The sequence below is a fragment of the Balaenoptera musculus genome, chromosome 17, assembly GCF_009873245.2.
Source record: "Balaenoptera musculus isolate JJ_BM4_2016_0621 chromosome 17, mBalMus1.pri.v3, whole genome shotgun sequence".
Classification (NCBI taxonomy): domain Eukaryota; kingdom Metazoa; phylum Chordata; class Mammalia; order Artiodactyla; family Balaenopteridae; genus Balaenoptera; species Balaenoptera musculus.
Genome location: NC_045801.1, coordinates 7,264,696 through 7,291,693, shown reverse-complemented (window position 1 = coordinate 7,291,693; position 26,998 = coordinate 7,264,696). Strand labels below are relative to the sequence as shown.

Genomic DNA, 26,998 nt, shown 5'->3' with positions numbered 1-26,998 from the left:
CGCGATAGTGAGAGGCCAGCGCACCGCGATGAAGAGTGGCCCCCACTTGCCGCAACTAGAGAAAGCCCTCGCACAGAAACGAAGACCCAACACAGCCATAAATAAATAAATAAACAAATACTTTAAAAAAAAAAAGAAATTAAATTGAAGTACTTAAAAAAAGATGATTAACTTTAAAAAAAAAAAAAAAGATTAAATAAAAATACATGAGAAAAAGCGCCACGAAAACTGTGCTCTTTTACACAGATGTAATTTCTCCAGATAGTCAAATGGGATGAAATTTGATAAAAAATAAACTCATTTAAACTTCTATAGTAATGCAGTACATAATATCTTGCATTTATTTTCAAAGCATCAACTGGCAAGTAAAGAATGAGAAAGATTAGACTTAAAGCAGTTCACATGAAAAAGAGACAATGTTTTAGTTGACCATAAGCTAAATATGATCAAAGGGTAATGTTGCTGCCAAAAAATGTAATGCAAATTTCAGGCTGCATTAATAGAAGGAGAGTACCCAGATAATAGCTTCATTGTATTCAGCAATGGGCAGTTCACATCTGAAGCAGCCAGTCAGTTCTGGCCACCGTATGTTAAGAGGTATACTGACAAACAGACTTTGTCATGAGTTTAGCAATGTGCATGAAAAAGGTCTGTAAACCATGTCATGTGCATATGGTTCGAGAATTAGGGCCTTTTTTCCCTTAGCGTGGCAAAAAGAAGACTCGAGTAGGATTTAACAGTCATTGTCAAACACCTTAAGAGTTAACTGTGTATAAGAAGAATAAGTTTCATATGTATTGCGCTAGACTGCCAAGGACCAGTAAGTGAAAGTTAAGAGGGGCAACAGATCAAGCTCAATGAGAAGTTATTTCTGACACTTAGAAACCTAAAACAAGGAAGGGTGGATGACAACACGGTTACAGGTGCTACTGAGGAAACTGAATTGGGTGGGAGTCGTACAAATCTTACTCACTCCTCTATGGAACCAAATATTTTTGAGGCATTTGAAAACGTCCAAACAGTATTTCTCTTTTCTGATTAAATAATAATACTATTAATACTACTAATAACAGCAACAAAGAACAAGAACTGAGGTTAAGTAGTAAAACAAGAAGTTGTTTGGCCTGACAAACACAGAAAGGCATGCTGTTGAAAGGAAATGAAATTTCAAGCCTAGATAACATTAAACATAGACACAGTGTCTAGGTCTGTACAGAGAAAATAGGCTTAGTCAAAATTGCATTTATTCTGGAAGTTGGTTTTCCTTGCATGACCTAACTCCTATCATTTTCACGGAGGTGCAAAAGATTTTTTAAAAGTTCCTACAATGGCACTTAAGCAAAAATTTGCTAACATTAAACTAGTGCTCTTGTTGCAAGACAGTACTAGCGTTATCGATCAACTTGTATAATCATTCAAACTTCCCACGGCAGACTATTACACAGAACACCACTGTCATTTAAAAATGGTCCCTCATCAATATCTTATTTTGTTTCCTTAATCTATTCAACATCCAGCACTTTTCCAGTCTCATTCGCAGCTTTCAATTCCCAAGTATTCTCTGCATACTCTGGTCTCTCTAATAGGTCCTAAGTAGTAAAGATAAATGCCCGACTTATCTTTGTATCCTGGTCCCTCTGCTTCACATCACTCACAGCATAGTAAACACTCAAAATTGTTTGTTAAATTCCTTTCTTTAATGAAATATTAAAAAAAAATAACCTAATGAACTTTTCATTATATTTTAATTGTTACACAAGAGAGAGAAATTCATAGTAGGCTGTAAGGATATACTGGATATTATGTTCTTGTTATACTAAGAAGTGAATAACCACTCTTTACAAAGTATCTTGGAATACAAATTTCTTTCTCCTTTAAAGTCCTCTTTGCATCCTAAAAGGGCACATTGAACGCGATTTCACCGTACACAGGATTTTCAGAGTACTGACACAAGATGCTAACACCCCACTTACTTCCCTCACTACAGGTACGTGTGTAAAAATTGAGCTCAAAAATCGGGTTCATTGACTTGTTAAAGTAAATCTGTATGTGCCTTTCCAGAATATATGTAAATTCAGATTTTAAAAAAATCTATTCTTCCAAGCCAAAAACGTAAAGGAAAGTGTAAAGGAGAAAAGTTCAACACCTATCCTCTACCAGGAAGTATGAAAGTTTAGGACTTACTTGGTACAGGTTAAGGCTTGTTTAGGAACTTGTCACTGGATTCCTGTCCTGTTACTTCTCTCCCTCCTCTTTTGTGGCACTATCGAGAATTGCACAGGTCATGGGGACACAATGCTCTGCTGCAGAAATCAGGAGAACACAGTTTCGCATCTCCCATGTCAATCCAAAGGACAGAAATGTCTACATTCCACTGGGAGATGGCAGAATGAGTCAGTAAGGAGATAAACCAGTTATCAGTTAAAAGATACAGTAACTAACTAAAAGTGTTAATTTTCTTTTAAATTAGATACTTATGTACTAAAGCAATTATTTTTAAATGATGGAAATGATGTACAACTAAAAAACTGTTTAAATAAGAAGCCACTAGAAATTAATTATAGCTAATATGTATTGAATGTTTTCTGTGTGTTGGGCATTCTTCTAAGTGCTCAACATACATGAACTCATGTTTACCCTTCATCACAGCCATATAAGGTAGTATCCTCATTTTACAGATTAGAAAAAGGAGGCACAAGAAGATGTGGTACATATATATACAATGGAATATTACTCAGCCATAGAAAGGAACAAAATTGGGTCATCTGTAGAGACGTTGATGGATCTAGAGACTGTCATACAGAGTGAAGTAAGTCAGAAAGAGAAAAACAAATATAGTATATTAACGCATATATGTGGAACCTAGGAAAATGATACAGGTGAACCGGTTTGCAGGGCAGAAACAGAGACACAGACGTAGAGAAAAAACATATGGACACCAAGGGGGGAAAGCGGCGGGGGGTGTGGGTGGTGGTGGGATGAACTGGGAGATTGGGATTGACATGTATACACTGATGTGTATAAAATGGATAACTAATAAGAACCTGCCGCATAAAAAATAAACAAAATAAAATTCAAAAATTCAAAAAAATAAAGAAAGAAAGAAAAAAAGAAAAAGGAGGCACAGACTAGTCAGATAACTTGCACAAATCACATAGCTAGTGACAGGCAGGAAAGGGATTGGAATTCAGGCAGGACAGCTCCAGGGCTCATTCTTTAACCTTTATGGGTAGGTATCACTATGGTATACTTTGACATTTGAAGGTCTTTTTGAGCCTATTAACATTAATCACATATAAAGAAATTTTTTCAAGACTGTATAGAATTATTATTAAAATGCTTCCACAACCAACTTTTAGGATTAGATGACCGAATCCAATACATTACTTCATTTAAACCACTAGTACCTAATCTAATTTTCCATATAATCTATCTTTTGGTTTTATTATACTTCCTGATAAGTGCAACTGGGTACCTCTTATACACTTAGCATTGTGCCTGACAATATGTCACTAAAAGTACTTTGCATAGACTAGATCTGTGATGTTTTATTCATATGAGTGTGCATTAAAGTAATTCTTCTACTTCTCAAGTACTGAATACAATTATTCAACAGACATTTGAATACTTAATGAACACCAAGTAGTATGGATACAAAGATAAATTAGATGGTTTCTGCTCTCAAGGGAGGCCACAGTTACAAAACAATGAAGCAAGTGCTTTTATGGAGAGATGACCAAGGTTCCAAGGGAACAGAGTTCCCCCAGCGTGACAAGAATGAGAGCAGTTCCATGTGCAAAGGCATGGAGATGTAAAAGAACATTTTCCTCTTGGGGAATATCAAGTTATTTAAGTAGGACTACAATGCAAACTTTAGAAGGAAAGCAAGGGAAACAGTGATAAGAGATGAAGGATGAAGTTGGAGCTAGATAAAGAAGTCTTGTAAGTCATAATATAAAAAGACTCAAGCATCTCAAGGATTTAAGTGGGACACTGATAAGATCAAATATGCTAACAACAGTGGTTATCACACTTCTTATTTTAAACAGTAGTACCCTGATTTCATGAAATCTTATGCAAACATCCACACTTAAAATTGATAAATGTAAAACTGCACTGGTAGAAATTGGAATGAATATGCTTGGAATGAACCCTTCACAGAATAGTTTCAAAACCACTGCTTTTCAAAGGAAGAATTAATATGGCCACACAGTTGCGTTTTATTTACTTTATGCCTCTCCCAATGTGATTCTAACTTCTCAAGTGCCAGGATTCATTCTCATAGTTTCTCTTCAATCATAGAACTAGGAATACATAGAACTAAGCAATAGTACTAGGCCTTCAAAATCAATGACAGAAGTTATAATATAGAAAAAGGAAGATAATCAGCTTTTTCACTTACGAGTTAAACTATAATTTAAGTGACTACATTTTCTAACCTAAAAGTTAGGATTTATGGTTGGACAAATACTAGTGTATTTATGGCCACAGAATATTCAAAACTGGTACAGTGTTGGAAAATATAGGATATATGATTGTAATTGGTATAATGTAATTTTTTAAAGATTGGTATACTTGTTTTCTTAACAATGACTTTGTATCTGAAAATGCTTCCCCATCTATCCCTTGAGAATCTGTTCTCTCACCGTATTTGGAACTCTACATAAGATCTCTGAAAATGACCTTCAGTGTGAAACTGCTTATCTTCCTCATAGCCATCTAATATGTCCCCAGCAATAACACGTAAAACTGATTAAAGATATGCATATGCCTCTCCTGCAATTTACTGGTCTTGATTCTTCACAGTGAGATGTGCTAATAAAAAAAGCAAGAATACCATTCTATGCAAAAGGTATATAATGATTAACATGTTTCATATCAAAACGATTATATTCACTTCATACAATTTAATCAAATCCCTACAATCCTTCCCTCTACCCTTCTCCTTCCCCATGGTGGGGAACATAACCACTCATACAGTCTCGAGAATTTTTAAAGTATCATCCCCTTTAAAAATAGATTGATTAGGGCTTCCCTGGTGGCGCAGTGGTTGAGAGTCCGCCTGCCAATGCAGGGGACACGGGTTCGAGCCCTGGTCTGGGAAGATCCCACGTGCCGCGGAGCGGCTGGGCCCGTGAGCCACAATTACTGAGCCTGCGCTCCGCAACAAGAGAGGCCGCGACAGTGAGAGGCCCGTGCACCGCGATGAAGAGTGGCCCCCGCTCGCCGCAACTAGAGAAAGCCCTCGCACATAAACGAAGACCCAACACAGCCATAAATAAATAAATAAATACTTAAAAAAATAAAAAAATTGATTGATTCAAAACAAACGTTCAAAACAATGTTTAACACATATTAAAAGAAAGTTAGAGAACAATCTCACTTTTCTCTATCACATAAGATACCAACAACCACCCTGGGCCACTCTTATCATGCGTTAAAAGTTCTCTCATAGCATGTGGTTCAAAGCCAACCAGTGACAATTATTAAAAGGAGCAAGAGGGGAGACAGGCACAGGATACAAATTAAATTCTTCAATATATCATTCGACCAACATGTACAATATATTCACTTGCAGACATGTTTAAGAAATGGTCCTTAAACAGAAACAATATAAATATTACTATAAGGAAAATACCTTCTCCATATGATATAGCAAACTCAGTCCAAAACTTAGTATTCAACGCATCATTTCGGGACACACTCTACACTCCCTAAATCTGCAAAAATAGCCAACTATTCTGCTATAAATTTGTTTGGGATGAAGATAACTCTCTTCATTATAGTAAAATAAATTTTATCACATGCATTTTAGGGAAGCAGCTTAATAAGTTACTCATTTATATTTCTTTCAAATATAAAAGTCTGAGGAGTCTCAAATAATCATTAAGAACAAACTGACTTTTAAACAAAAGCTTTTTATAAATAAAAATGTACTTGAAAGTAATCCTACAAAAACATACAAAGAGTCCTCATATGTAACTATCAAAACAATACCCAATATCAAACATTTAACTATACACATTTAACTACTGATATATATTCAAGTAGAAGGCTTCAGAGTAAAATTTCCGTGTCTTTTCCACTTAAGGGCAAGTTTTTTGAAAAATATTCCACAGACAAATAGATATTTTTTAAATAGACTGTACAACCACTACGTTGATTTTAACAATACCTCAAGTAAAGTTAACTTAGAACAAATACTAATAGTTAGAAATATTAAGTTTTATACAATGTTTAATTGCCCTTGCCGTAATACAAAGAAGTTCATAAATTATCTTAAGATAAATCTATATTTTTCCCTAGTTTGTGAAAACTGCAATAACCTTTCTATTAAGAATAACTTCTGATTAAACCACACTCAGTAACTGAGATTCAAACAATCTCCCAGATGGAGCAGCTGGGAGAAAATAAAGAGGACAGTTTTAAAAAAGAACTTTGATGCTGTAGATAAGATGATACGACATTAAAAACCAGTGTGACTGGAGTCTGCAAAATATAAATACATAACAGTGAAAGAAAACCCTTTAAGGCCAATGAGGAAAATGCAATTTACAGGATCATCTATGACTAAAATTCTGAGCTCAGCCTTTCTTATTTATAAAATTTTTGCCCAAATTTCTGCAGATTACAAAGTTTAAAAACTTTTAAAAATCCTATAGAGTGGACTTAAACATACTTATTAGTATTAGGTAATGTTTTATGCTTAAGAAGTCTACCAAATATTATTTAAAAATCCAATTTTACATAAAGTATGTTGCACTACTGATTGCATTTTATAGAAAAGAAAAATTAAATGACATTTGAAAGTGACATTGGGTTAAATAATGAAATTGAGAACATAAATCAGCCTTAAGTTCCAATTAAAATTTCTAACCATTATTTCTATTCTCACAGATCTTGGCACAAATATTTTTAAACTGCAGTAGTCTACTTATTTTTTTTGCATGTATTTAAAAAAATTTTAAATTACATTCCCTCAATAATGATAAATCCAAGTAATGAAATTTTTACCTATGCTCTAAATTAGCAATTCTTTGACAGTCCTTTGAAATTTAAAAAAACAAAAAACAAAAAAATGAAAAAAAAAACTTGAAAACATTTCTTTTAACACCACAACTTCAATCTTCATTTTTACTCATTTGTTCAATAGAGGAACTAACAGCCTATACTAAAAAAATCAATGGCATCATTCTAGCTGTTCCCTTAATTTTTATAATATTCAATTATGTTAAGAGCAATAAAACTGTGCCTGTTATCCCAAAGTTGTGCTCTCAACCCATATTCAACATGAAAATAATTTCTTGCTTTCTGTCTCATGCACAAGAACAAAACAAAAAACTATTAAAGTGCTCAAAAGATACTCTGAACACTTATATACTCACATGCTTAGCTCTTAACCCTTAAATCCCTTCTCTAGGAATAAGACTTCTCTAAAATTGGGGAGGAAGGGTGTCACTCTTACACAGCCAGGCATGAATAGCATAAAGCAAAGTAAATTTGACTGATTATTCTTAATTAATTTTGTGTCCAGTTCCTCCCTTTCCCCCTTATTCCACCATAAAGTTTGAGCTAACTCATAAGCAAGTTCTACTCATATTAACTCACATTTCTTTTTTTAAAGTCATCAAAGTGAAATGATTTCAGAATGAAAACTCCTCAAGTACTCCATTCAATATCTCCTGCGATTTCAAATAAACCCAACTGCCTAACAAAAAGAGAAAAAAGCTCCCAGGAAAGTTAGAGTATGCAGTTGTTCTTTTATCAAAATAGATTTCTCACAAGTGACCCAAACACAATTACAGCTTAGGAAAATCAAGCCTTTAATTCTGAAGAATAATTTGCACCTAGAGAAAAATTCAAGGTGATGGTTTTCACTGCATGTGGACTTTAGACCAAATCTATTTATTTTAACTTTGCTGAACTCTGGGTATAACCACTTGTTGGCCTATGTTGCAGGACCACCGTCCTAGTGAGAGCATCTTACAACAAGCTGCTTTTGATACCTTACTAATTAAACTACCTTGGATAGGATTCCAGACAAACCTGACCATAAAATTTTGGCATTCTGATTTGGTTTCAATGTACTCTAAATGGTACAACACTAGATCACATGGCAATTTTTCTATTCAGTTAAAACCTTAATACGTAGCATATAAGTGCCACAACTTCGAATTTAGCAAGCCCATAAATATTAACTTTGCCCCCAAACATTTTGGGGAAAGGGATAATTCAAGGAACACACTGACAAATCTTAACATTATGCCAAAAATGTTTTGTTTTTTTTTTTTTGCCATACTGCACAGCATGAGGGATCTTAGTTCACCGACCAGGGATCAAAGCACGGAGTCCCAGCCACTGGACGGGCAGGGACATTCCCAAAATTTGTTTTTAAATTGTACGACAACTGACTTTTCATAAATCAAATCACATTTGATAAGTACCATATAAATAAAAGGGATTAATTATTTGAAGGCACCTTTTAGTGAATCCTTTTTGTAAAATTTAGAAGTCTCATATAACATAACTAACCACTACTTGTTTTGTAATCTTATACTTGTAAATATCAAAGTTCTTGAAGTAGAGCATAACTGCTTTCTTGGGCTAAATACATCCCAGCATTACTGCCCTGCTCTCTCTTTCCCAAGTTTTAAAAATGTCACCCAAAAAAACAGCTATTCGTCTGTAGTAGAATATACAACACTAGGAAAGTCGAAAAAAGAAACTAAGTGATTTTTTAATGTAAAATAGAAATGTATGTACTCCCAAAGATAGGTCAACGAATTATTTTTGGCAATGATCACAATAAATGCCGAATTAAAATGATTTTAAAAAAAATCAAGATATGCATTTCTTAAATCACTTTCCCACGTGCCTTTGTCACCTGGAGGAAACTGTTCAAGAACTGTTTCTCTCCATGAACACATGACCTCCACAATGGCACCAAGGTCAACGAGACTTACAGGAGGGGGGTATGCTGAGTAAGTGCTGATTTGCCCAGTTCTACAGTTCCCTTTAAAAAGAGAGGAAGATAAATAAAAATTAAAATTTATTTATATAGTACAGGAAAGGAAATGATGTTCCAAGTCGTAACATTCAAGTACCCCATTACAGAATTGCATATAGACGTATGTCAGCAACAGCCACAGGAGCAAGATGTAAAAGGGGCATCACAGCACAGAACCAGGTACAAAAATTGCTGCACAGAAAGAATTAACAAGATACCAAACTGAAAAATCCTCCCTTAATTCTTGTACTGAAAACCTTTGGTACCCTGGCTACATGCTACAACGACTCAATTTCAAAGTGAGAGTCTCTGCTGACAGAACTTCTTGAAAAAAGACGAATAACCAAAGATCCATAAACAACCGAAGAAGCACCCGCGTATCAGAAATGCTCAGGTAAGAAGTAAATTTGTATATGCTGAGCCTGCCAGTTAATGTGAAATTCACCAGGTGTCCCAGTGTTCCCTCATTCTTTACCAAAGATCCCTTCGGACATTTCCTCAGCTGTCACAATCCCCAACCTTTCACAAACCAGAAGTTTTCTTGGATGAGATTTAAGCTCTAAAACACATTACCCACTTGGTATAATCTGTTTAAACAGGACTTACACGCAAAAAGTCCTTATCATGTGAAATTACTTTATTTCAAATTTCCAAACAACTTTCAAATATGAAACAAACATATGTCAGAGGTAGCACCTGAAAATTTAAAAGTGACTTAGCGGAGAGCAATTCAGCTATGGATAATTCATTCCAACGTTTGGTAAATAGGATGCATGCATTATAATAGTAGAAGACTAAAGAGGGGAAAAAAATCTGCAGAAGCACTGGGGATTTATTCACAATCAGCAGAGAACTGGGCTGACAGCAGTCTTCCAAGTTACTTTCAGGGAAGCTCCTGATTGGTGGGCGGCACTGGGTCAATGTGATTACTTAACCCTGGCAGTTACAACTAAACTCCACTTTGATGGGCTCCAAAGCTTATGACAAAAAGACGACTGCTTGAGCATATCAAGTACTTCGCTGTCCTGCTTCTATTTCTCTCTCACACAACTAGGGGCCTGACACCTGAAACTCATCAGAAAAACATTACCTCGTTTCGGGGCTTTAGAGTTTTGTATTTATTATTTTTAAAGTCCACTGGGCATAGATTCAGTTGGGGGTGGTGGTGGTGTGAAAGATTAACCCATTTCCCGCACACACAGGGAAGAACTCATGACCATTCAAGCAGTTCCCTCTCTCCCTAGTAACTTTTTTTTTTTTTAATATCATTTAGTCCTAAAATAACCATAAGCAACAAACATCAAACATTGGCATGGCAACGTCCACACATCATGCCCTAGTGCTACCCACAGGCAGATCTGTTCCTCTCTGGTCCCCATCCAGGCGGGTCCTCCGGGTCCCTCTCGTTTTCGTCCGGTCCAGCAAGGCTTCCCCCCGAGTTTTGCTGTAAAATCCGCCACTTTCGCTGGCCCGGGCAAAAGCAAGGAGCCTCGTCCCCAGGGCAGAGTTTCTCCCAACTCCCAGCAAACATTTCCTGAGCGCTTCCAGCGGGCCCCCCGCGCGCACCTGGCCGGGCCCCTCGCCCCCTCCCCGCACTTTACCAAGCCCCAGACATGGGCCCACCTGCCTCCCGTCGCCTGTCCCACGGCCGGGTCGCCCAGCCAACTCCTGCCCGGAGGCTGCACTCCCCCGGGTCCCGAGCCCCCATCAATCCGGGGCCGACCCCGAGGGTCAGGGGCGCCAAGAGGGGTCCCCAGACAGGCTGACCCCGCGACGCCCCCCAGAGGCCGGGTCCCGCGCGCCTGTCAGCGCCCCCGGAAGGGGTCAGGCAGCGGGGCTGAGCTCGCCGGGTGCCCTGTCCGCTCCTGACACCCTCTCCCCCCACCGCACTCACCTGGCGGTCTCCGGCCGAGGGGCCGGGCGAGGGGCTCGGGGGTCGCGCGAGGAGGCCGCCGGGCCGCCCGCCGCGGCCCCCACCCTCGCTCCCGCTCCCGCTCCCGCTCCGGCTCCCGCTCCCTCTCCCGCTCCGGCCGGCGCGCGCCCCGGGCCCGACGCGCGCCTGGAGCGCCGGGGGGGAGGGGGCGCGCGGACGCGCGAGCGCCGGGGGAGGGGGCGCAGGAGGCGGGGGCAGGGGGCGCGGCGAGAGCAGCGGCTCGGCGGCGTCAGCGGAGAGAAAGCAGCCTCGGCCGCGTCCGTCATGGCGCGCGGCGGCAGCGGCGGCTCCCTCCAGCTTCCCGGCTCCCTCGCCTTTAGTTTGACCTTTCCCTCCAGTGTGTCTCAGGGAGAGCAGCGGTGCGCGCGCGTGTGCATGTCTCTCTGTGTGTGTGCGCGCGCGCGGGGAAGGGGCCGGGTTCGCTCCCCGACGCCTGACGTCACTGCTATGGCAACGGCAGCCCCGCCCCTTGCCGCCTGTTTCCTGCCCCGCCCTCTGTGCACGTTCCGGGGCCTCACGTGCTCACTCACACGCACGCACGCACGCTCGGAGCGCGCGCGCCCAGAGCGTTGACGGGGGCGAGTTGGGAGGTCATCTGGGCCTCCTGGTAGCCTCCCTGAGTTCAACCAATCCAGTGAGGAGAAGCCGTGGGCGGGGCGGGCTCGGCTGCCAGAGCGGCGTGAAAAATTTCCCAAGGCGGAGCGAAAACCTTTCCTGAGCGACTGAGCATGCCCGGTGGTGAAAGGTGAGCGTTGCCTGAGGGTTTAGGTGGGTGGCGGGGGGAGGCGGTCCGGTAGTCGAGGGAAGGGAACTCCGGGGGCCAGTATAGGGGTGTTTAACTGGTATCGAACTGGGACTGCGTGGTGTGAGTCAGGCAACCCCGGATTGCAATCCGGCCCGGCCGCTGTTGCTGTGTGACCTTGGACGTGTTACTTAACCACTCTGAACTGAATGTCTTGAGTAAAATAGGGTTACTAAAATCTACCATAGTGGTTGTGAGAAGTAAAAGCGTGGAAAACGCCTCACCTGGCAAATTGTAGACCCCAAACACTTAGTTATTAATATGGAGTCCACGGCCTCCTTATTTTACGAATGGGGACACAGGACTCAGGGAGATTAAGTGACCTGTTCAATGTCAGGCAGTGGCAGAGACCCAGGCTTCAAGTTCAGTACTCTTTCCTACATGGCCTTCCCTCAGGGAGAGGGGGAAAAAAACACACTACAGAAAAACATGTAAAGATGTTTCCTTTGCTCTCTGTGGATCCCTTTTTAATCCACACCAATTCTCTTCCCATCCTCCCAAAAGTTTGGAACTCTGGACGTAAGGGCTGGACAGCCTTGGTGCAATTTTTGGAGGGCAGTTATTTGGCTCTCGATGATTTGACCCTGAACAAACAACAGAATGGTGCTTTCCTCAATTCCCTTGGGGAGCCTAAATTTCTTCTAAAGTTTTGGTTAAAGTGTAAACACAGTAGCAAGGAGCTCCAGTTCCTCCACAATTTCTAGCTACCTGAGGAAAGATTAACTCAGTTGACCAATGTTTACCCAGCATCCACTGAGTAGGTAAGAATGCTTCTCCAGCCCACAAAAGGCCTGTGACCTCAGGTCTGTGCAGGTACCTTATGATTCAGACCCACTGGTGACCCCATCGTTCCTTGTGCTTCTAGTCCTTTATCTGACTTAGCTCTTAATCACTTACTGTCTCATGGTATTTCTTTTTTTTTTTTAATGAATTTTTTAAATTATTTATTTATTTTTGGCTGTGTTGGGTCTTCGTTTCTGTGCGAGGGCTTTCTCTAGTTGCGGCGAGTGGGGGCCACTCTTCATCGCGGTGCGCGGGCCTCTCACTATCGCGGCCTCTCTTGTTGCGGAGCACAGGCTCCAGACGCGCAGGCTCAGTAGTTGTGGCTCACGGGCCTAGTCGCTCCGCGGCATGTGGGATCTTCCCAGACCAGGGCTCGAACCCGTGTCCCCTGCATTGGCAGGCAGACTCTCAACCACTGCACCACAAGGGAAGCCCTCATGGTATTTCTTGAATGATATAGTGCTATTTAACTCTAGATTTGCTGTTAACTTTTTTAAAGTATTTGTCTCCTTTCCTGTCTTATACACCCCCCCCTCCCCAAAATACCTAAATCTGATCTTGGTAAAGGGCATCGCCAGCTCCTCAAACATGCCCTTATATTCCCCACTTTCTCTCCAGAAATTAATTCACTTGAGCCTTTCAAATTCCACCTAAAACGTACTTGCTTCCAAAAGGTCTTGCTGGATCTACTCAGAATGAATTAGTCCCTTTTCCTGAGCACTTGGTACATTCGTTGCTTCGGACATTGTTCGCAGTAAACTTTGTTTTCTGTGATTTGTGCACATGTCACCTAGAGAAAACTTCTCTGAACATCCATATATGGGTTGGCTGTTCCTATTCCTTGCTCTCATAGTATCTTATGGTCTAATATATTGCTTCTTACCCGTTCCTTTACGGTTTGATTTATTTACCTTCTCCATCAGATGTAAAACTCTCTAATGGCAGGAAACATGTTTAGTTCCACTTTGCATTTCCAGCATTAACCTCAGTACCACAGCTACAGAACGACTAGGTATTGAATGGCTGAATGGGCTCCTTGCCTACTGCATAAAGTTCTTAGGGGCAGACTTTACTTTGTATTTATATCTCAGAACCAAGGATTTTCTGGGAAGTTATAAATCTTGGACTACTCTAAAAGGCACCAGAAATTACATGGTCACACTCATGCAATGAAGGAAGGCTTTGGCAGTAGCGTCAGATACGGAGCAGAGCAAGAAGTAGGAAATCCAGGGAGAAAGAGGTGATTTCTTAACTGCTGCTGTGGACCTAGAATGAGAGATTTTCAAATGTTGTTAAGGATATCAAGCAGATTCCTCCAAGGTGTGTCCGTGATGTTCCTCCCAGAAAAGGGGAACAGTTATGCAAAGAGGAGTCTTGGAAAAGAGATCAAGCAGTGTTTGCTTACTCTGAACTGGTAGCATTTGTTCCTTTCCCTAACTGGGCACAAGAATCTAAAGCCTGGTGCTGTTCTTGTGTGTAATATTGTTCTCCCTCTGCTACGCTATTTAACTACCTATGTGTGTGTGTGTGTGTGTGTGTGTAGATGTGCGTAAATCCTTACCAAATCTAGTCCTTTTATTCCTCATCATGTGAATGGCACTGCCAAACACCCAATAGCAGGAGTCATTCTCAGTTTATCCCCATCTCCGTTCTGTCAGTCTCTGAGTCCCATAACGTCTTCCTCTTAAATGGCGGTGGTAGCCATGAACTGCCCTCAGGCTTCATGTGAGCCCTCATATCTCTCGTCTGGACAAAGCCCTCCTAATTGGTCATTTCACCCCATCTTGGCAGGTCCAGCCCAACTTTCCCCACATCCCAGACTCCAGAGGGACTTTTCTGAAACCCAGAGAATTGACCATGTCCTCAAACAGCTTAAAAATCTTCCAGGGCTCCTCCATGCCTCCTCAGGAAAAAAGATCACACTTCAATGGTTTTTTTATGCTTCATCCTCAACCAATTTCTTCAGCCACGTCTCCCACTACTTTTGCAAGAACTCTTTTGCTCCACGGATGTTGAAAACGTGCAGCTTCTCATACATACCATGTTCTCTGTGCACACAGGTTCACCTACCTGCGATTCTCTGCCCAGGCCCTCTCTACCAGGTTAATTGCATCTGTGCTTTTTAGGTCTATGAGGACAGTCGTGCTTCATCCCTCTGGCATAGCTCTTCTTATTCTGTGTTGTGAATATACTCCATGTGCTCTCATGTCTTATCTTCACTAGAATGTGAGCTACTTGAGGGCAGGGGTCTTGGCATATTTTTTACCTGTATGGAACTCTAACACCTACCAGGGTGCCTGGCACAGGATAGGTACTCAATAATTGTTTATTGAATAAATGAATGGATTATGAGCTCCATGAAGGAAAAAAAGTATTACATTTCTTTGATTCTTCACAAAGCCAGGCCCAGTATCACGAAGTAATAAGTAGGTACTTAAAGTAACAACGAATGAATGAAAGTGTAGTAATGAGGTATTAAAAACCTACCATGCACCCCTCACCTTCCGAGATGGCCCACACTCTGTCTGTGGAGTGTCTATCTCCCCGAATAAAACTTCTTTCAACAAAACAAAACAACCTACCATGTATCAGGGACTAAACTTAATACTTTCCATTCATTGGCTCAGTTAATCCCCCAGCAACCCTATACAGGAGACATTGGTATCTACATTCTGCAGATAAGGAAATCAGAGCTTAAGGAGGGGACATGACTGGGCCAAGGTCACACTGTTAGTTGTTGGCCAAGCCGGGATTTGATTTCAAGTTCACCTAACTTGGAAATGGACTATTACGGAAGGTATTCTGCTGCTGCTGCCGTTGTGATGGTGGTAGTACTGCTGGTGAGGATGACTTTGACATCTCTTTTGTCATAACCGAAGGCTCCTACTTCTTATCAGAGAAATCAGTGCTCCCTGTGCTGCAACAGGAAGAAATGTGATTGCATTACCTGCAGTCAATATGTACAAGTCAGGTTAAATGGAGGGGTCATATTTTTTCTTTTTCTTTTTTTTTCCAGAATTATTTTTTCTGTAACTGAAATAAAGATTACTTAGTTTTAGGATACAAATGTTGCACATATAAGGATAAAATGTTTAAAATTGGTCTTTGGGATATGAAGGACCCAGCTGAGGCCATTTTGGAGGCTAGAAAATGAAAACTTTTTTGGGTTAGTAACATGGTCAGTTCATGAAGAGCTAACGTGAATCTTAGTATTTAAAAGGCAATCCTTAAAAAGTTGGGTTAGGAAAAAAGACACTGGGTAAGTACCTCATTAGGAAGAGGCGGAGAACATTTGGTTCCTGTCTGGAGGGAGTCTCTTGCTCCAGGCTTACAGTACCAAGAGGCGCCTGGAGTTGGAGTGGGGCTCCCACAGAGTTACAAGCACACCCTTGACTGGAGGGCACGCTCCCCTCTCTGGGAAGGTCAACATCTTTGACCAGAACATAGACTTGTAGGGGCAGGTGGTGAATGAGGAGGAAGCGGGGAAGGGAGAGCCCACATCTACCCAGTTAGCCAACCAGCTCCATCAGTCCTGGTGATGAGCAAGGGAAACCAGCTGTTCTACCCTCATAGCTTGTTCAGGCTGATACATTGAAATTGGCGGCTATGTGGATGCTGTACACTGCACAACCCTAGGGGGAGCTATTTACATGGGTGTCCATATGAATGACATCCTCTGTACAGTACTCAACGGGTAGCCGTCCTGACTGTAATATATTCAAGGCACATCTCTGTCTACTTTGGCAATTTCAATGATCCTGATTAAACCTTTGATAATACAAATAAATAAATATTTATTGACTGCCTACCAGTTATCTTCTCAGAAATTTAAATGACTTTTATTGTACAAAGTTATTCCTAACGATTTGGGCATATTTCAAAGTGCTTATTAGACTAATAGCATTACCATTCATTTATTAATTCTAATAAACAACAATTGAGCAGTGAAGTTCCAGGCATGATTCAAAAGGCTGGATTCAACAAATGTGTTGAACACTAACTACAAATCTTACAAAAACTATTAACTGATTCCTTCAAAAAAAAAAGCTTATGCATTTTTGCAGTTTGTCTATGCCACTTTACATATGAAGGTAGTCTCCAAAGCCTCTTTATTTCATAGACACTCATCTACTAAAACCTGGTTTTTGCATTTGCAACAATCCAATATACTAGGATACCCCAGTGAATATAAAGCTTTTACATACTTTTTTTTTTACATCCTTTTTTTTTCCCCTCCTAGCTCTATCAAGAGAAGGGCCAGAAAGTTAAGTTGGCTGCTTGAAAGGTTTCCTGGAAGCACTAGGGAAACCATTTTTCATAGAGTAAGTGTGTGACTGCATTGTCCAGGAAAGAGAGTGTAATCAGTCTTGGATCCCTGGATCACTCTGGGGAAGAATGCTGATCTCCACCTAGAAACATTTCATTTGGACTGTTAGATGAGCAAGAAATAAATGAAAATTGGGGGGTTTGTTTGTTTTAGCAGCAAGCTCTACTCAACACCTTCACTGGAAAAGGAGACAATATGGCCATGTTTGTACCCCAAATTTGCTGACTGCTCATACAAGTAACATTACATTCTTAACTTTGGAACCCAATTAAGGATGGCTCTGCCTCCAGTCTTTATTAAATTGCTTCCAAGTGTTTGGATGGTCTACCTATGTGTGACTGTCGCTACTGGAAAATTGTTATGCGCAGTTCCAAAAGCTGATAATTAGCTTAAAAAAGCCACTTAGGAGGAACAAATACACACATGCATACATAGAGTCGCACACACACACAAACACAGTAATATGCAGACTTTCAGGTAACTTTTACCATTTTAACTACTGTCATCATCAGCAGCATATTCCTCATTATTTTTTTTTTAATTAATTTATTTTATTTTTGGCTGCATTGGGTCTTCATTGCTGCACACAGGCTTTCTCTATTTGCGGTGAGCGTGGGCTACTCTTCGTTGCGGTGTGCGGGCTTCTCATTGAGGTGGCTTCTCTTGTTGTGGAGCATGGGCTCTAGGTGCACAGGCTTCAGTAGTTGTGGCACATGGGCTCAGTAGTTGCGGCACACGGGCTCTAGAGCGCAGGCTCAGTAGTTGTGGCGCACGGGCTTAGTTGCTCCGTGGCATGTGGGATCTTCCCGGACCAGGGCTCGAACCCGTGTCCCCTGCATTGGCAGGCGGACTCTCAACCACTGCACCACCAGGGAAGCCCCCCTTCCTCATTATTTTTTAAGTCAAGAGGCTTAAAGAAATCTGAAATAATAATCCAGAATATTCGTAACAACTCAGGAAGAATGAATGAGGTGACCCCAGGAAGGTAGTGGGCTGTCCTTTTTATGAATCATCGTCACAGTCTCTCTGTGCTGTTTGTCCTATGACCTCAGGTGGCATGCAGCATTATGCCAGGCATCTGTGTTTGAGTGACCCTCTAACTCCTCCAGAATTACTGTAAAGTTGAAGGTAGGATTTGCTCCTGATATTTTATGTGAGCATCGGTATGAAAGGCTGCAGCATGGGTGAGTGAGCAGTTTATTCTCGCTGGGGATGGGGCTCAGGATCCACCCCCTGCAGGCCACAATTTTGCCCTGGGGCAGACTGTTCAGTCTTTCTGTTGGACTGGCAATTTGAGCCAAGCTAGGGGCCAAAAGCCATAATGGACTAAAAACTAGGGAGGTGAGTTCTGTTAAATTACAATAACATCCAGACTTCCAGGGAAGCTGCAAAAGTCATTCCTGTCAGATGTACTCAAAATCAACAGCCAAATTACTCCTGCTAAATGCTGTGAGCTACTGAATAAAGCCCTGTACTGTTTTAAATAGTAATTCAAACCCTCTAGTCCCATGCCTCAATAATAATTATGAAAATTCTCATCAGTATCCTCTGTAATGCATGGTAATGATTATTTAATTGATTGACTACCACGTGCAAGGTACTCTTTTAGGTGCTTTATGTGTGCCGGATGCTCAAGTCTCATGACAGCCTTGCAAGGTTATAAGGAATAGCAAGAAATAAGAGTTGTTATCCCATCTTATAGATGGGGCAAGAGAAATTCAGGGCACATAAGCAACTTGCTCAATGTCACCCCAGTGGTGATATCAATGTAGTTAAAGTATATTCTTTGAAAAAAAAAAAAAAAAAAAAAGACTTCTGTATATAAGAGCTGATTCCAAGCTCAGGGACATTTTAAACAAATTTTTACTAGAAAAAAGTTACTATGGTAAACATTAAGAATAGAGAGGTGTCCTCGTCAAGCAACTCCTATCATGAATAATTTGGAATTAAAGGGTTTTGAATGATCTCTGTCTTATTTTCCTTGGAGCAGAGCCAAGTTCTTAATACGAGTTTCTACAAAAGAGGAACCTGGGGCTGAATCTTATTTATAGAGGCAAAAGATGTTTTAAATTTCAGTCTCACATTCTTGCTCTCCACTTGAATTTGCCAGTTAACACAGGAATAGCAAATGATGTGAAGACTAAGTCTTAGTTGTCTGGGTCCTGTTCCTCCTTACTGCACATCCTTAGTTTAGGTTTAAGGCAGGGTTATGCTGAGTCGTATAACTGCTCTAGTCCACAGCAAGATTTCATAGTCATACTGTGGAACAAGTATAGCTAACTTATGTTTAGTATGGTAATCTCTCAGGATCCCAGGGGATTGGTCCAGTCCTTCCACAGACACCAAAATCCATGAATGCTCAAGTCCCTTATATAAAATGGCATATCATTTGCATTTGACCTACACACATTCTCCCACCTACTTTAAATCATCTCTAGATTACTTATAATATCTAATACAATGTAAATGCTATGTAAATAGATGCAAATACAATGTAAATGCTATGTAAATAGTGCCGTGCATGGCAGATTCAACTTTAGCCTTTTGGAACTTTCTGGAATTTTTTTTTTCAAAATATTTTCAACCTATGGTTGGTTTTTTGGTTTTTTTAAATTATTTATTTATTTATTTATTTACTTATGGCTGTGTTGGGTCTTCGTTTCTGTGCGAGGGCTTTCTCTAGTTGCAGCGAGCGGGGGCCACTCTTCATCGCGGTGCGCGGGCCTCTCACTGTCGCGGCCTCTCTTGTTGCGGAGCATAGGCTCCAGACGCGCAGGCTCAGTAGCTGTGGCTCACGGGCTTAGTTGCTCCGCGGCATGTGGGATCTTCCCAGACCAGGGCTCGAACCCGTGTCCCCTGCATTAGCAGGCAGATTCTCAACCACTGCGCCACCAGGGAAGCCCCCCCCTATGGTTGGTTTAATTCACGGATTCGGAACCTGTGGATACGGAGGTCTGGAGGCCCAACTGTAATGGATTTAATTCAAATGGGGGTAGATTCATTGCTGGGCTATAGGCTGCTCATACTTGTTCACAAAGCTGACTGCACACAACGCTTCCTCATTCTGCATTTAGTGAGGTCTCACTGGTATTTTGAAATCAGCCTTTGTGGGAGTATTTACCCCATGTAAATTGGCAAATGCTACAAATCAGGACTTTTATTCCCCAAGAGGCAGTTAAACGTTTACCAGCACGCTACTGACTAGATTGTATTATTTGCTCAAAAATATCTGTTGTCTTCCCTGTGGGTCTGTATACTGCCTTTGCCTGTGAGAGGACAATATTTTTCACCTACTGCAGTCAGGCTTGACTATATGACTTGCTTTGGTCGATGGAATGTGACCGGAAGTACGTGTGCCATTTCTAAGCAGAGGAGAGTGCGCCCATTTTTTTTTCCTCTGCCACAAGCTGGCACGTCCCACATAGTGTCTGTGCCTACAATCTGAGTCCTAGAATAAAGAGGATGTGGAGCAAAATCACAGCCAACCTGTAAAGGACATAGACATAAGCAAGGGATACAGCTTTCCTGTTATCAAGATCTGGGTCTTGTTGTTACTCTGGCATTACTGAGGCTGAGCTGATTGATACAGCAATTGGGACTTATAATTGAGGCTGCCAGAGTGGAAAACCTAAGTTGTGGGGCATTAACTCTGGGACTTGGGAGTGGGAAGCAAAAAAATATGCATTGAAGGATGGAAAAACAGCAACTCATGTTATCTAGTGGCAATACATTTGGTAAAACTCTCACCTGTGATCACGGGGAGGACAGGTAAGTACTGAATGACCTTGTGGCTTTAGACAAAGAGGTTATGAAACAGAATGTTACTGACATGCCTGGGATGCTACGGTCTGCATGGGATGAAATATTATACGAAAAAGTTGAGTTTAGGAAAAAATTGTACATTTTGGAGAGATTGAAGGGAGTAGAAATGTCCAGAAATTTGAGGGCTCAGAGGAGAATGTAATTGATTCTGATTTCCATACAAAAGATAACACTGAGGACTTTAAGTGACAAAGGCTGATTAAAATTCAGCCTTGTACCAAGGATCCATAGAAGGTATGGTCCCTCTATGAAAACCTCTGAATTGATGAAGGTGACACCAATTAAATCTTTTCAACTGGACAAAATGACTCTGGGAAAAGAGATTATAAATGTGGTTCTCCCACTGAAGAAAAATAAACTCAAAATACCTGCAATTAAGTCTAGAGAGAATCATAACTAGAAAAGAATTGGGGATGTGGCCATAGGCACATGACGTTTGATTTTGGAGTCTACCACTTGCAACTAAGAGCATTCTCCATAATAAACTGCATTACAGGGTTATTGGCAGGATAAACTGAGATTGTATACATAAAACATTTAGCAAGGTAGAGTAGTTCTTTCGACTAACACGGGCCAGAGAGCAGGTAAGAAGTAGCCAAGAAATCTCAGTTAAAAGATTCAATGCTAATAATTTCAGCAAATGAAAATGATCCTGTATTGGGTCCGTGTGGTGGAATGGAAAGAACTTGGGTTGTAGAATCATATAGAGTTGAGTTTGAAATCTACCTCTGCCACTTGACAAGCTGAATGGCACCGAGCAAACTGCACACAAAAAAATTCTGGGCCTTGGTTCTCTCATCTATAAAATGGGGATAATATGGTCTCCTTGTAATGATTAACATAAATAAATAATAAAGCATGAGGCATCATTCTTGGTGTCTAGACATTCAGTATATACCGGACAGCTCTCTCCTCCAAAAGTACCGGCTACCACCACTACCTCATGCTGGCCCCTCCTGACAGAATATGATTTTACCTGTCAAAGGAAAGCAGGAGGGTTATTGCCCCAAAGCATCTTCTCCTATGATGCCTCTGACGAACAGGAAGCCTGTTGAAGAGCTGGAAAGAGGGGTGTATTGTTTTATACCCAAGGTGCTTTCTAATGAAAATTTTATGATTTTCTCAGTATTTATTATTTTGCCAGAATTCAAACAAACAAACTTGATTTGCTTCAGAAAAGAAAAGAGAGAGAATCACAAAAACTAAGAGCGGAGCTCCTGGGTAGTACAGAGCGCTGATTTGGTGAGCCCATCTCTGACGGCAGGGAGTTGTCTATCCCAGTCAGCGTGTAGCATTCCCACTGATGACCTCTGTTGTCTAAGGATGGTCATGCGCCTTCATTGGTACAATAAACTGAATTAAAGTGTATATATTCCAGTATATTCCATGCTTGGGGTGAAGACTTCTCTCTCTTGCTGGCCATGAAAAAGAAAGCACAAAGCTTCAGGACTGTTGGCTGCCATCTTGGAACTATGAGGGGAACCAGCCTTAGAATGAACCCAGATACTGAGGACAGTAGCACACAGGAATGGAAACAGCTTGCATCTGTGATGCCATCTTTGAGCTGATAACTGTACTGCACCTGGATCCCCATTCAGTCTCTGGGTTTACAGTTACAGGAGGTAATGGATTTCCTTATTTTTATGCCAGGCTATCAATGAATAGAAACTGATCAGTAATGAGAGTGGGGCAGCACCAAAGGGTAGAGTACACCAGGGGGGCTGAGGGTCACAGCCCCAAAATCTAGTCACCTGGGTTCCTATCCTGCTTCTACATTGTGCTAGCTGTGTGGCCATTGGAAAATCACTCAGCCTCTCTCTGCTTCAGTTCCTGCATCTGAGAAACAATGATAATAATAGATCTTATCTCATAGAGTTCCTAAGAGGATACATTTGCACAATTCACACAATACAGTGCCTGGCGCATAGTAAGTTTTAATATAATCTGATGCATTATCATGATTACCTCCAGATGCGAAGATCATCTGAAGATCTACAGAGTGATGCTGAACTGGGGCCCCAATTCTCTTCCTTTCTGTCCTTGACTCTGTATCTCCTCATTATGTCAGATTTTGTTCTCATTCCCTTTCTGGATCATCTTTCCTTCCCTTGTTCCTTTCACTAGCCATAATTGGCATTGATTTATGGCATTATTTGCTGTATTTTAAAATATGTAATTTTACATTTCTTCTTTTTAAGTTACAAAGTCAAAGATGGAACATTTTCTATTTCCTTCAATAAAAAAAGAACATTTAGATTTGCTTTTTTTATATCCCTATTACATTCATCTTCTTGGCTTTGGTCCAGTGTTTCACTCTGTCAAAATCATTTTAAAGCTTGACATTGCCAGTTATTGCCTTCACCATCTTTCCTGGCTTTATATCATCTGCCTTTTAAGCTTTCACCAAGTCCTTGACAAAACCTGCAATTTAGGACTACTCTATCAGTTATCAGGTTAGGCATATGTGGTGGAAAACTCTAAATCAGTGCCTCTCAAGCTTTATTGTGTATATGAATCACCTGGAGAGCTTGTTGAAACACAGATTCCTGGGCCTCAGAGCAGCTCTGTAGTGGGGACTGAGAATTTGCAGAGAAATAGTACTGAATAGGGCTGCCCTAAATAGTGACTTAATCAAGTTAGTGGTTTATTTTCTCTTATGTTAAAGAAATTCATAGGCAGGTGGTCCAGGGCTGGTACTATGGTGTCAGACCTAGGCTTCAGTCTCCTTTCTGCTGTACATGCATGCGGTTTCCTATTCCAAAATGGTTGCTTGAGCTCCAGCCATTGTGTCCACATTCAAGTCAGTAAGAATGAGGAAGGGGGTGAGGATGTCCCCTCTTTTTAAGGACATATTCCAGAAGTTGTCCATGGCACTTCCACTTATATCTTCTCAAGAAGCACTTGGTCATATAGTTAAATCACACTAGTGAAACCAGTGGGGGGGGTGGGTGGGTAACTTTGGGCTCCTGGGCACGGAAGCTTTTTTTTTTTCTGTCCTCCGTATCTTGAAGGCAAGACTCCCGCCTCCATGACCTTCCCTGAGTTCCAAAGGGCTATTTAAACAGTTGCTAATCAAGGGAGGAGCAGCCAGGAGACCACCTGAGGCAAGATTAAAGGGACCAGAGAAGCTCATCAAGATTAGGAGACCAACAATCTGAGACCCTGCACACACCCTAATCTTGTCAGCAACCCCACCCTTGAAGTATTGTTATAAAACTCATCAAATCCTCCTGGGTTGGGACACATAGTTTTTTGAGACAGGAACCTGCTGTGTCCCCCTTTGCCTGGCAAACAATAAAGCTATCCTTTTCTACTTCACCCAAAACTCTTCTCTCTGAGATTTGATCCGGCACCCATGCATAGAGGCTGAGCTTTCAGCATCACTAGTTGCAAAAAAATCTAGGAAATACAGCTTTTATGTTGGGTGCCATGTACCCAGATAAAAATCAGGGTTTTATGACAACATTAGAGGAGAACGCATTTCTGACATTACTGATTTTTCAATGTAGTCACATTCAATCTCTTCCCAACTCTCCAGCTAGAGGTTTGTGATCCAAACCCCACTATGTGCTAGGCAGTTAACTTTAAATTCTGAATTTCTAGGTCTGATCATCCTCTTGTTTGTCTGTTCAGGCTACTGTAACAAAACACCATAGACTGGGTGGCTTAAACAACAACATTTGGTTGCAGGTGAGAATCTCATCCTGGCTTGCAGACAGTGAGAGAAAGAGAAAGAGGAGATAGATTGTGCTTTGGTATTTGGTATCTCTTCTTCTAAGGACACTAATCCTATCACATCAGGGCCCTACCCTTATGACCTCATTTAACCTTGATTACCTCCTTGTAGGCCCCAATCTCTATATATAGGCACGGTGTTGGTGAGCGGTGGTTTAGGGCTTCAGTATATGAATTTTGAGGGTGAAAATTCAGTCCATAGCATCTCCTTATAGGTAAATGTTATTACTTTAATTTTAGAGTTCAGGAAATTGAGTCTCAGAGAGTTTTTGTTTTTTTTTTTTAAGATTTTTTTTTTGATGTGGACCATTTTAAAATTCTTTATTGAATTTGTTACAATGTTGCTTCTGTTTTTTATGTTTTGGTTTTTTGGCCACGAGGCATGTGGGATCGTAGCTCCCGACCAGACCAGGGATCGAACCCGCACCCCCTGCATTGGAAGGTGAGGTCTTAACCACTGGACTGCCAGGGAAGTCCCTCCTTTGAATCTTGGTTTGTGCATTTAGTTACTTTGGGACCTCAGGAAAATCATTAAAACTCTCTGAGGGTCTTCCCTGGCGGTCCAGTGGTTAAAATTTCACCTTCCAGTGCAGAGGGTGTGGGTTCGATCCCTGGTTGGGGAGCTAAGATCCTACATGCCTCTTGCCCAAAAAACCAAAACACAAAAAGCAGAAGCAACATTGTAACAAATTCAATAAAGACTTTAAAAATGGTCCACATCAAAAATATCTTAAAAAAAAAAAGATTCAAATGAATTCTGTCAAAGTTCAGGATCCTTCTAATGCATCATTCTGCATCACAGGAATGATACATTTGTTTGCAGGATGAGCCTTGAATCAGCCATATTGTTGCATAATATGCAACCACAAAAAAATCTCAGGGATAGGCATGCATTTCACTCCTGTGTCTGTGCATCATCTGGGGACCGGCTGATCTAGGCTGGGAACGACTGGGTGCCTCGAAGCTGGGGCAAGATCTGCCCCCACAAGTCTCTCATCTTCCTAGGACCCATGAGCTTGTGAGGGTCTCATGACCCACCCCTCAAGCACATTCCAACCCCTGCTTGCAGTAGGTCTGCTTCTACTCGAAGGCCAAAGAAAGTCATGTGCAGAAGACCAAGGTAAGCAGTACGCTTGTCCCAGGAGGGAGTAAATATTTTGGAATGTATTCTAATCTCCCCCAAGCCTGTAGGCATATGCATTGAAGTGGAAAGAGAGCCAGACTGAGAATCGGGAGTCCTGAGCTCTGGGTCCAGATCTGCCGTTAATGGCTTGTGTGACCTTGGACACATTACTAATCCTTTCCGGATCTCGAAGGCCTATTCAGACTTTGGCCGTAAGAAGCTATAGCTTGAAAAAACAAATCACTGCCTCTCGAACTCCTAATCTCCTCTCAGTGTAGTTTAGTCTCTTTACTTATTCTGAGCTAAAATACACACAGCTCTAGAGCCCCTTCTCAACTGCTGGGCGAATGGTCATGACTCTGTTAATGATCAAACTGGAGCACCATGCAGCAGTCCCGCTGGTCACATGAAAGCTCAGGAAGAAATGAAGCCACTGGGAAAAGCCACCGATGCCATGACCTTCTGTTCCCAGGGCTGGAGTGCAGGCCGAGCCTCTGCTCAGACAGGTGAGCTTTAATTTTGGTGATTTATGATAAAGCCTCTGAGCGCGTGGGTAAACATGCCATGGTTTATTTTGCAGAATTAATGAAGTCTGAGTAATCTTTCAGTCCCCAGCAGATTCTGTTCTGAGAAATGAAGCGAGACCATCAGGCTTTTGTGTGAATTACGGAGGGAGGATTCACGACGCGGGAATCATCCGGTATCCTCACGACGTGATCTCTTCAATCCCGAGCATCTCTGGGTGGAGGCTTTGCCATCGTTAGACGGGATGACTGCTGACTAGGGAGAGAGCCTTCTAAGAACACCATGTGATACAGTAATAGCTGCTACAGTTAATTGAGCTATTACCACGTGTCAGGAGCTCTGCTTGATCCTTCACACACATGGTCCCAATTATTGGAAAAAGCACCCGCTTTTTTTTTTTTTTTTTTTTTGTGAACGCACCTCGCATGTGAGCTCTTAGTTCCCTGACCAGGGATCGAACCCGCGCCCCCTGCACTGGAAGCTCAGAGTCTTAACTACTGGACCACCAGGGAAGTCCCAAGAGCGCCCACTTTGACTTGGATACATATTAGCTCAAATTCCGGCCTCATCATTTACAAGCTGGGTGACCTTCAGTGTGTAGCATGGGCACGGTTTTTGCCTCTCACCCTGTCTTTCACCCACAACTTCTCTGCCTGCCCACATTCTATAGCATGGATCATTCCAGCACGGTGACATCTCACACTTTGGTAGGAGAGATAAATATGTAAACAGCAAACTATATTGAAAATAAAACTCATGAACCCTTGGGTGGGTCCATGCTGCAGGCTGGAAAACTCAATTTATCTACAACACTGAGGCTAAATCTCTCTTAAAAAGAATTGGAGGTTATAAAGACTTGTCTCAAAATTTGTGGTTGCTATTACTGGGATACACAAATGAGGTGAAGGAGGTTATAATGTAATGGAAAGGGCATTGGGATA

The 26,998-nt window shown here is 41.5% G+C and overlaps 3 long non-coding RNA genes across 3 annotated transcripts in view; 2 read left to right on the top strand and 1 right to left on the bottom strand.

The window, feature by feature from the left end:
* The window catches only part of LOC118883692, a 40,817-nt gene extending 29,811 nt beyond the window's left edge, over nt 1-11,006 (bottom strand). Inside the window, exon 1 of the long non-coding RNA XR_005017075.1 lies at nt 10,902-11,006. This is a non-coding gene — a long non-coding RNA (uncharacterized LOC118883692). The remainder of the gene's footprint in view (nt 1-10,901) is intronic.
* A 615-nt stretch (nt 11,007-11,621) lies between these two features.
* Nucleotides 11,622-26,998, top strand: part of LOC118883771 — a 48,643-nt gene continuing 33,266 nt past the window's right edge. Inside the window, exons 1-2 of the long non-coding RNA XR_005017091.1 lie at nt 11,622-11,685; nt 22,053-22,296. This is a non-coding gene — a long non-coding RNA (uncharacterized LOC118883771). The remainder of the gene's footprint in view (nt 11,686-22,052; nt 22,297-26,998) is intronic.
* Nucleotides 25,413-26,452, top strand: LOC118883773. Its single transcript, XR_005017092.1, has 3 exons — nt 25,413-25,529; nt 25,850-26,038; nt 26,141-26,452. It is a non-coding gene; the product is annotated as an uncharacterized LOC118883773 (long non-coding RNA).